Raw genomic sequence first — 7,996 nt, 5'->3', positions numbered from 1 at the left:
CTCCCCTACTATTCTAAAGTTGTGCAATTAGAGAAAGGAGAAGATGATAACCTACTATATTAAGGTGAAGCATAGAGGTGGGGAGCAGAGCCCACCTCACCAGCTTCCATCGAGAAGGGAAGGGATTTGGGCATGTGACAGCTTTTTCCCACCAAGAGATTCAGGGTCACAGGTTTCTCCCCACCTCTCTGGACTCAGACTTAGCCACTCCCAAACTTTCTGATTCCCATTTTGTTACAAGTAAGCTGCTGTCTCTTATCCTTCAACTATGCAAAGTTCAAAATAGTGAGAGAGCAAATACAAGAGTGATTGAGCCAGGTATTAGACTGGAGTCTTTAATGGTTTTTCACATTTTGACAAGACTTCGAATACTTTTAGAGTAGAATTTTGTTTTGTTTTTGCTTTGTTTGGGTATATTTTTTATAGATGACTATATTATGAAAACACAAATTATTTTTAAAATAGGACATATGAGCTGGTTCAAATGAAGGCCCTCTGGATGGGGGTGAGTGCGCAATGCCGATTATCACCATTTTGAATGCAAAGCAGATACTCAGAGCTTAAGATAACCCTGTCCTTTCTCTAAGCCCAAACTCCTAAGATATCCTAACCCTGTACCCCAAACATAACAAAAACAAAATACAGCAATCTTTCATTAAAAGAATCAAATATATCTGAAAAGAATCCATGTTCTTGGTTATAATAGAAACAGAGAATATCTTCTTCAAAGAATACACTAGCATGAGAACTCATTGATTTTTCTCTACCTAGACGAAAGTTACTCTTTGAAAGAAATTTTTCTCCAAGATAGGGCTGGTGAAGCACTTTCTGGTTGACTAGCAAACACATCCTTAACAAAGAGTCTAGGACAATGGTGGGTATGGCCTAAAGAACATGGCATCCTTGGCTTATGCTAGTAGGGGCTGGCTGAGGACAAAGGCTCCTTGCTGGCACGAACCATCCTGTCCCTGCTTAGACAACTCCAATTCTCAGAGCCTGCTTGACAGCTGCAGAAGATGGCACTCAAGAGTTAGAGGGAGACTCTTTTGGGGTGCTCTTCCCTGAAGGCTCTCAACAATTCCCCTCCTCTACATATGCAAATTTCCTACCATGCTAGTGCTACTTCTCTCCTCCTGGTCCCCATCCTTTTCCATCCTCCCTCAACCATTCTAATCCTTCACCTTCATTAATCAGAGTAATTTGTCTCTCCCAAGTCCCTCTCCGAACCTGCATATCCAAACTCATCCTGACTTGGAAAGTCATTGAGGCTTTTTCTTTAGCATAACCCAACTTCTTACAGAGACCCATTTGAAATTATATGTAACAATCCATTTGGTTTGTTCTGAATCACAACTATGGTTACTTCCTCTATGAAGAGTTTCTTGATTTGTGCTGCCCACTTTCTGTCTTCTCACCAACATCTCTGTTGGCCTCTCAATACTTCTTTTCTTTTAAAATATATATATTTCAATAATAAAATAATGTCTCACTCAAGAAATGTTGTTGTACATATCCAACTGGTATGTTATAAAATATATTTCCATGCAGTTAGATTCATGTGGGGTAGAGATAGGTGTGCCTGTAACCAGGCTGACACTTTCATTAGGCATTGTAATCAATTCCCTTCTCTCACCCCCATGCTCTGGCAAAGACTAATCTGTTTTCTTTCCCTATAATTTTATCCAGAATGACATATAAGTAGAATCTATAGCATGCAGTCTTTTATGTCTGGCTTCTTTCACTTAATATAATGCTTTTGAGATTTGTTCATGTTCTACCAGTAGTTTGTTCCTTTTTATTTCTGAGTAATATTTCATCATTTGAATGCACCACAGCTTGTTCATTCATTCATCAGTTAATGAATGTTGGGTTGTTTCCAGTCTTGACAATTATTCACAAAGCCGTTGTAAACATTTGTTATAGGTTTTTGTATGGACATTTTGTCTAGACACTTCTATAAATATGTAGGAGGGAGATCACTGGATCATACGGTGTTTGTTTAACTTCATAAAAAACTTCCAAACTGTCCTCTATTGTGGCTATATCACTCCACATTTCTACAAGCCCTGTGTGAGCATTCCAGTCACTCTGCATCCTTGCTAGTGCTTGATACTGTCAGCTCTTTTTATTTTAGCTACTCTGTTAAGTGTGTAGCAATATTTAATTGCAGCTTTAGTTTTCATTTCTCTATAGCTAATGATTTAAAGCATCATCTCATGTCCTTATTTGTCTGTGTGTGTGTCTTTGTGAAATATCTGTTCAAGCCTTTTGTCCATTTAAAAAAATGGGTTGTTTTCTTATTACTGAATTATGACAGTCATTTATACATTGTACATATATTTGTTAGATGTGGGCTTTTGCAAATATTTTCTTCTAGTAAGTAGCTTATCTTTTCTTTTTCTTAGTATCTTTTGAAAAGCCAAAATTTTAAACTTTGTTTTCATGATTTATATATTTTGTGTCCTGTATAAAAAAAATCTTTGCTTATGTTTTTCTCTAGAAGTTTAAAATTTTTAAGTTTTATATTTAGGTTGAGATTCTTTTTTCTATCTATCTATCTATCTATCTATCTATCTATCTATCTATCTATCTATCTATCATCTGTAGATGTCCAATTGTTCCAGTACCATTCGATGAAAAAACTGTCTTTTCTCCACTGAATTGTCTAAGTACCTTTGTCAAAAATCAATTAACCTTATATGTGGATCTATCTATTCTGTACCATTGATCATAGTGTCCATATAGTAGACAATATCAGCGCTGACTTGATTACTGAAGCTTTCTAATAAGTGCTTCATGGGTCCCTCCCTAGTCCCAAGGGTGAGTATCAATTAATCTAAGTTAAGCCTGGTAATTCTATTCCCTTTGTCGGAGTCTGGTTTAGGCATATGCATATGATACAACCTTGGCTGATAAAACATTAAGTGTTCTGGATGGCTTCTAAGTAAGTGTTCCTTGGTCTTAAAAAAGGTACAAAGCAAAAACATATTCTCTTCTCATACGCTGTCTTATGACAATATAATATGTGAGGTACTACAGCCATCTTATTCTCACATGTGAAAGACTAAGGAAAGCAGAGAGAAGCTCACCCTTCCAGTTTTGGCATCATGGAGACTGTGAGTTAACCAACTCTTAAATTTCTCTTCAAACTTGTTATGTGAAATAAAATTTCCTCAACTTATAGGCCACTTTTAGCTTGCTTATATCACTCACAAATAAAGAATTCCACCACAGCCCACACTTTAGGCAATGCATAGGAGAACAGACTTTACTGAGAATGCAATAAGAGACATGGAGAACAGGAATAAGAAAAGCAAACAAACAAATGAAAATGAAACAGATGAAGAGAGATAAAGAGAAATAGAGAGAAAATTATAGATACAGAAAATAGCCAAGGAATATCTAAACATATAGACCTTTAGTGTTCCTAATAATGAGAACTAAAATAATGAATCTAAACATATATTTGAATATATGGGGGAAATTTTTAAATACTGTTGAAGAGTATCAAATTAGCATTAGCCAAATGGAAAGCCATTTCCCATTCTAAGATAGAAAGACTCAACATCATAAAGGTGTCAATTATTTTTATTTAATCTATAAATTTAACAAAATCTCAATAAAAACACTAGGATTTTTTTTTAACTAGGCAAATTGATTTGTCCAGTTCAGGGCTCAGCAAACTAACAGCCTATTAGCCAAGTACAGCACATCCTGTTTTTGTAAATAAAGTTTTATTGGAAGACAGCCACGCTCACTCATTTACTTATTGTTAATTGCTGCTTTCACTATACAATGGCAGAGTTGAGTAATTGCTATTGAGATGTAGGGGCTGCAAAGCCTAAAATATCTGCTATCTGGTCTTCTATGGAAAAAGTTTGTGATCTTTAATCTGGTTCATATAGAGAAACAACCAAGCAAGAATAGAAGGAAAATTCTGAAAAATAATAGTGAAAAGTGACTAGTTCTACCAGCTATTGAAATATATTGTAAAACTAGTCATTTATAAAATGCGACACTGGTTCATGAATAGATGGGACCATAAATAGACCATAAAGAGAATCAAATACATACAAGAATTTAGTATTTGATAAAGATGGTATTTCAAATGCTATTTCTTCTGTGAAAGTTGTACGTTTCACTAAATAGTTTTAGAACAATGGGTAACTATTAGGGAAAAAATTAGGTTGGATCTTTACTTACTACTCACAACAAAATAAATTACAACAAAATAAATTTACTTACTACTCACAACAAAATAAATTACATCAATTTCATTGGTTGCCTCTAAGCAAGGAAGCTGCCTGTCTCAGCCACAGTGGTGGGAGGGAGACTGGTGTCTCACTGTTGATTCTTTCATATCTATTGAATCTTGTTACAAATGTATTACCTATTAAAATTAATAAATAAAAGTTATTTTTAAAGTAATATGAACTTAAAATATTATAAATGACACAAGGGAAAACAAATAGTTGAAAGCCCTTACAACTGTTCTATGTATCTCTAAAAAAAAAAAAACAAACTATTAACACACCTAAAAAATTTACAATAATTCTTTAATATTATCAAATATCTAGTCAGTGTTCAAATATCCCTGATTGTCTTATAAATGTCTTTACAGTTAGTTTGTTCAAATCAAGGTCCAAACAAGAGCCATACAGTGTTTTCTTTAAATATCTTTTAAGTCTTTTTTTTTTAATCTATAAGTTCTCTCTCTCTCTTTCTTCCTTCCTTGCATTTTATTTGCTGAAGAAACCAGATCATTTGTCCTGTAGTTTCCCACAGTCAGGAGTTTGCTTGTTTCACGTGTTCCTCAGTATTTACTGAAAACGCGTAATTAGTTTCAGAAGCTTGATCAGACTGGAGGATTGTCTTTTTTTTTTCCCCTCAAAATATCTTAGAAACACCAATGTAGCAATATTGCCATTAATATTTTCTGACTGAAATTTAGATGTAGTCATTGAATTTTTCTAAAATGTATACTACGGTCATAGAGCTTCTCCAGCCAGCTCAGAGATTTTAAGAATTTTAATAGTGAGGTCCCTATAGTTTAATTTCCCTACCCTGTTCCACACAGGACTATGAAAACATGACAAACCCTTCAGGCTCCCTCCAGTGTTCTCCTGCATAGCCATAGGCTGGATTCTCCAGCTTGGCAGGAGAGGGGAGGGTTTAACCTCAGGTACTTCCATCCTGAGGTTAGGCAGGATGGTGTAGCCAAAGGGCATGAACTTCGGAATCAAGGATCTGGATTTGAACTCCGATTTTGCCATTTACAAGCTGTAGAATCTTGGACAAATCACTTAACTTCTCTGCATCTCAGTTTCTACAAAAATGAAGTTAATAATACTTACCTTGCAATAACAAAATTGTTTTGACATTTTATAGGCACTAAAGCAAATTCAAAGTTTTCCTGTAATAATATCACTCTCACATTTCATGAAACATACTTTCTTAAGAAATGACTTGAATCACAGTTATCAAACTGAGAATTCTGCATAATGCTAGCTATGTTCCAGATGTGTGTGTGTCCTCTAAGAGAATATAATTTAACAGTGTCATTATGGTCTAAATGTTTGTGTCCCCCCCAAAAATTAATATGCTGAAATCCTAACCCCCAAAGATGATGGTGTTAGGATGTGGGTGGGGCCTTTGAGAGATGACTAAATCATGGGGGTGGAAACCCCCGGATTGGTATCAGCACCTTATAAAAGAGACTCCAGAGAGATCCTTGCCCTTCCATCATGTGAGGACACAGCAAGAAGGTGCCAGCTATAAATCAGGAAGAAGGCTCTTGCCAAAAGTCAACCAGACTGGTATCTTGATCTTGGACTTCCATCCTCCAGAACTATGAGAAATCACATTTCCCTTGTTTATAAGCTACCCAGTCAATGGTATTTTGTTATAGCAGCCAAAATGGACTAAGACTGAAAAGTGATATCAAGAAGTGGGGATGCTACTGTAACAAATACCTAAAAATGTGGAAGTGGCTTTGGAACTGGGTAATGGGCAGAGGCTAGAAGAGTTTTGAGATGCATGCTAGAAAAAGCCCATGTTGCAGCAGGCAGACCATTAAAGGAGATTCTTCTGATGGCTCGGAAGAAGGAGAACTGTAGAGAAAGGCTCATCTTAGAAAATACCTAAGTGGTCATAAATTGAATATTGCTAAAAATACAGACAGTAATGGCCATTCCAATGAGGTATCAAACAGAAATGAGGAACGTGTTATTGGAAATGGGAGGAAAGGCAATCCTTGTTATAAAGTGGCAAAAAACTTGGCTGGATTTCAAATTCTGGTGCCAGGCTCCCTTGCTGCCCCTGGCACAGCTTGGGAAGTAAATCTTAGCGACCTCTGTGTTGTACACAGAGGGCACAAACGATAGCTATCTCCCTGCAGATTTTAAAGAATGCACAGGCAGAGGGCCGCCATGGGGGCAATGCCCAGCTGCACCTTGGAGCCTCCCCCAATCCTGCCTGTGATTCCAGCCTTGAGAGTTACAGAAAGGCCTGTGCCCTGTGCTTTAACGACATGATTTACATTGTCCCATGGGATGTCAAGATAGATTCCTCATTATCGACCAGGACAATATAGAAGCTCCACCAACCGCTTCCACATTCTGAGAAGTACAATTTGATGCAGCTCATGAGTTTCCATGTCTCCACAATAACAAGAGGAAAAAAACCATCATGCAAATAACACAGGTATCAAGAGGTCAATATTGTTCTTACTACACTAATTAGTGGTCCTGCCAGCACCTTTCGTCTTCAAAGGGCCCACAGATAATAATTAACCTAAGCACTCATTTCCCTAAAATTAGACACCCACAAAGAAGGACTCAGCTGCTAGAAGACAGTTAAAGTAAGTAGACCTGGGAAAGCTGTTTAAGTGGGTTCTTTTATTTGCACCAAAAAGAAAAGAAAAAAGGAAAGAAAAGAAAGGAAAAGAAAGGAGAGTAGAGGAGAGGAAAGGAAATGAAAAGAAATGAAAAAAGAAAAGAAAAGAAAGAAAAGAAACACATAGGCAGGCTACCTTGAATAGTAGAAGTTTTAGTTTATATGCGGTAATAAAGGTGACAGAAATGTCAAAGAAATGCAAGAGCATTAGTACATTTTGGGCCTTGTGACAGTAGTCCTCCCTCATCCACAGTTTTGTTTTCCATGGTTTCAGTTACCTGAAGTCAACTGCAGTCTGAAAATATTAAATGGAAATTTTCAGAAATAAACAATTCATAAGTTTAAAATTGTACACCGTTCTGAGTAGCGTGATGAAATCTTACTCCTTCCCACTCAGAATGTAGATCTTCCTTTTGTACAGCGTGTCCACACTACAAATGCTACCTGCCCATTAGTCACTTAGTAACTGTCTCGGTTATCAACCAGCTGTCACAGTATTGCAGTAACTCTAATTTTACTTAATAATGGCCCAAAACATAAGAGTAGTGATGTTGGCTATTCAGATATGCCAAAGAGAACCTGTAAAGTGTTTCCTTTAAGTGAAAGGTGAATACAGTACAATAAGATATTTCGAGAGAAAGAGACAACATTCATATCACTTTTATTACATTATATTGTTATAATTATTCTGATTTATTAGTTATTGTTGTTAATCTCTTACTGTACCTGATTTATAAATTAAATTTTATCATAAGTATGTATATGTAGGAAAAACATAATATATATAGGGTTCGGTGCTATCTATGGCTACAGACATCCACTGGTGTCATGGAACATATCCCCCCATAGACAAGGGGGAACTAGTGCATTCAGCGTGTTTGCTTGGAAGAGTGCATCCTGCTCTAGAGATTCTCTTTGACAGAGGTGAAAAGACAATTCAATGGAGATAGGGTTGTCTTTTTAATACACGATGCTGGGACAATTGGATGTCCGTATGCAAAAGAAACGAGTTTCAACATCAACTTCACGCCTTATACAAAATTAATTCAAAACGGATCATGAATCTAAATGTAAAATGTGAAACTATAAAACTTATAGAAGA

The sequence above is a fragment of the Pteropus vampyrus genome, unplaced genomic scaffold (genome assembly GCF_000151845.1).
Source record: "Pteropus vampyrus isolate Shadow unplaced genomic scaffold, Pvam_2.0 Scaffold2, whole genome shotgun sequence".
Taxonomy (NCBI): Eukaryota; Metazoa; Chordata; class Mammalia; order Chiroptera; family Pteropodidae; genus Pteropus; species Pteropus vampyrus.
This window is presented reverse-complemented; position numbering follows the sequence as displayed.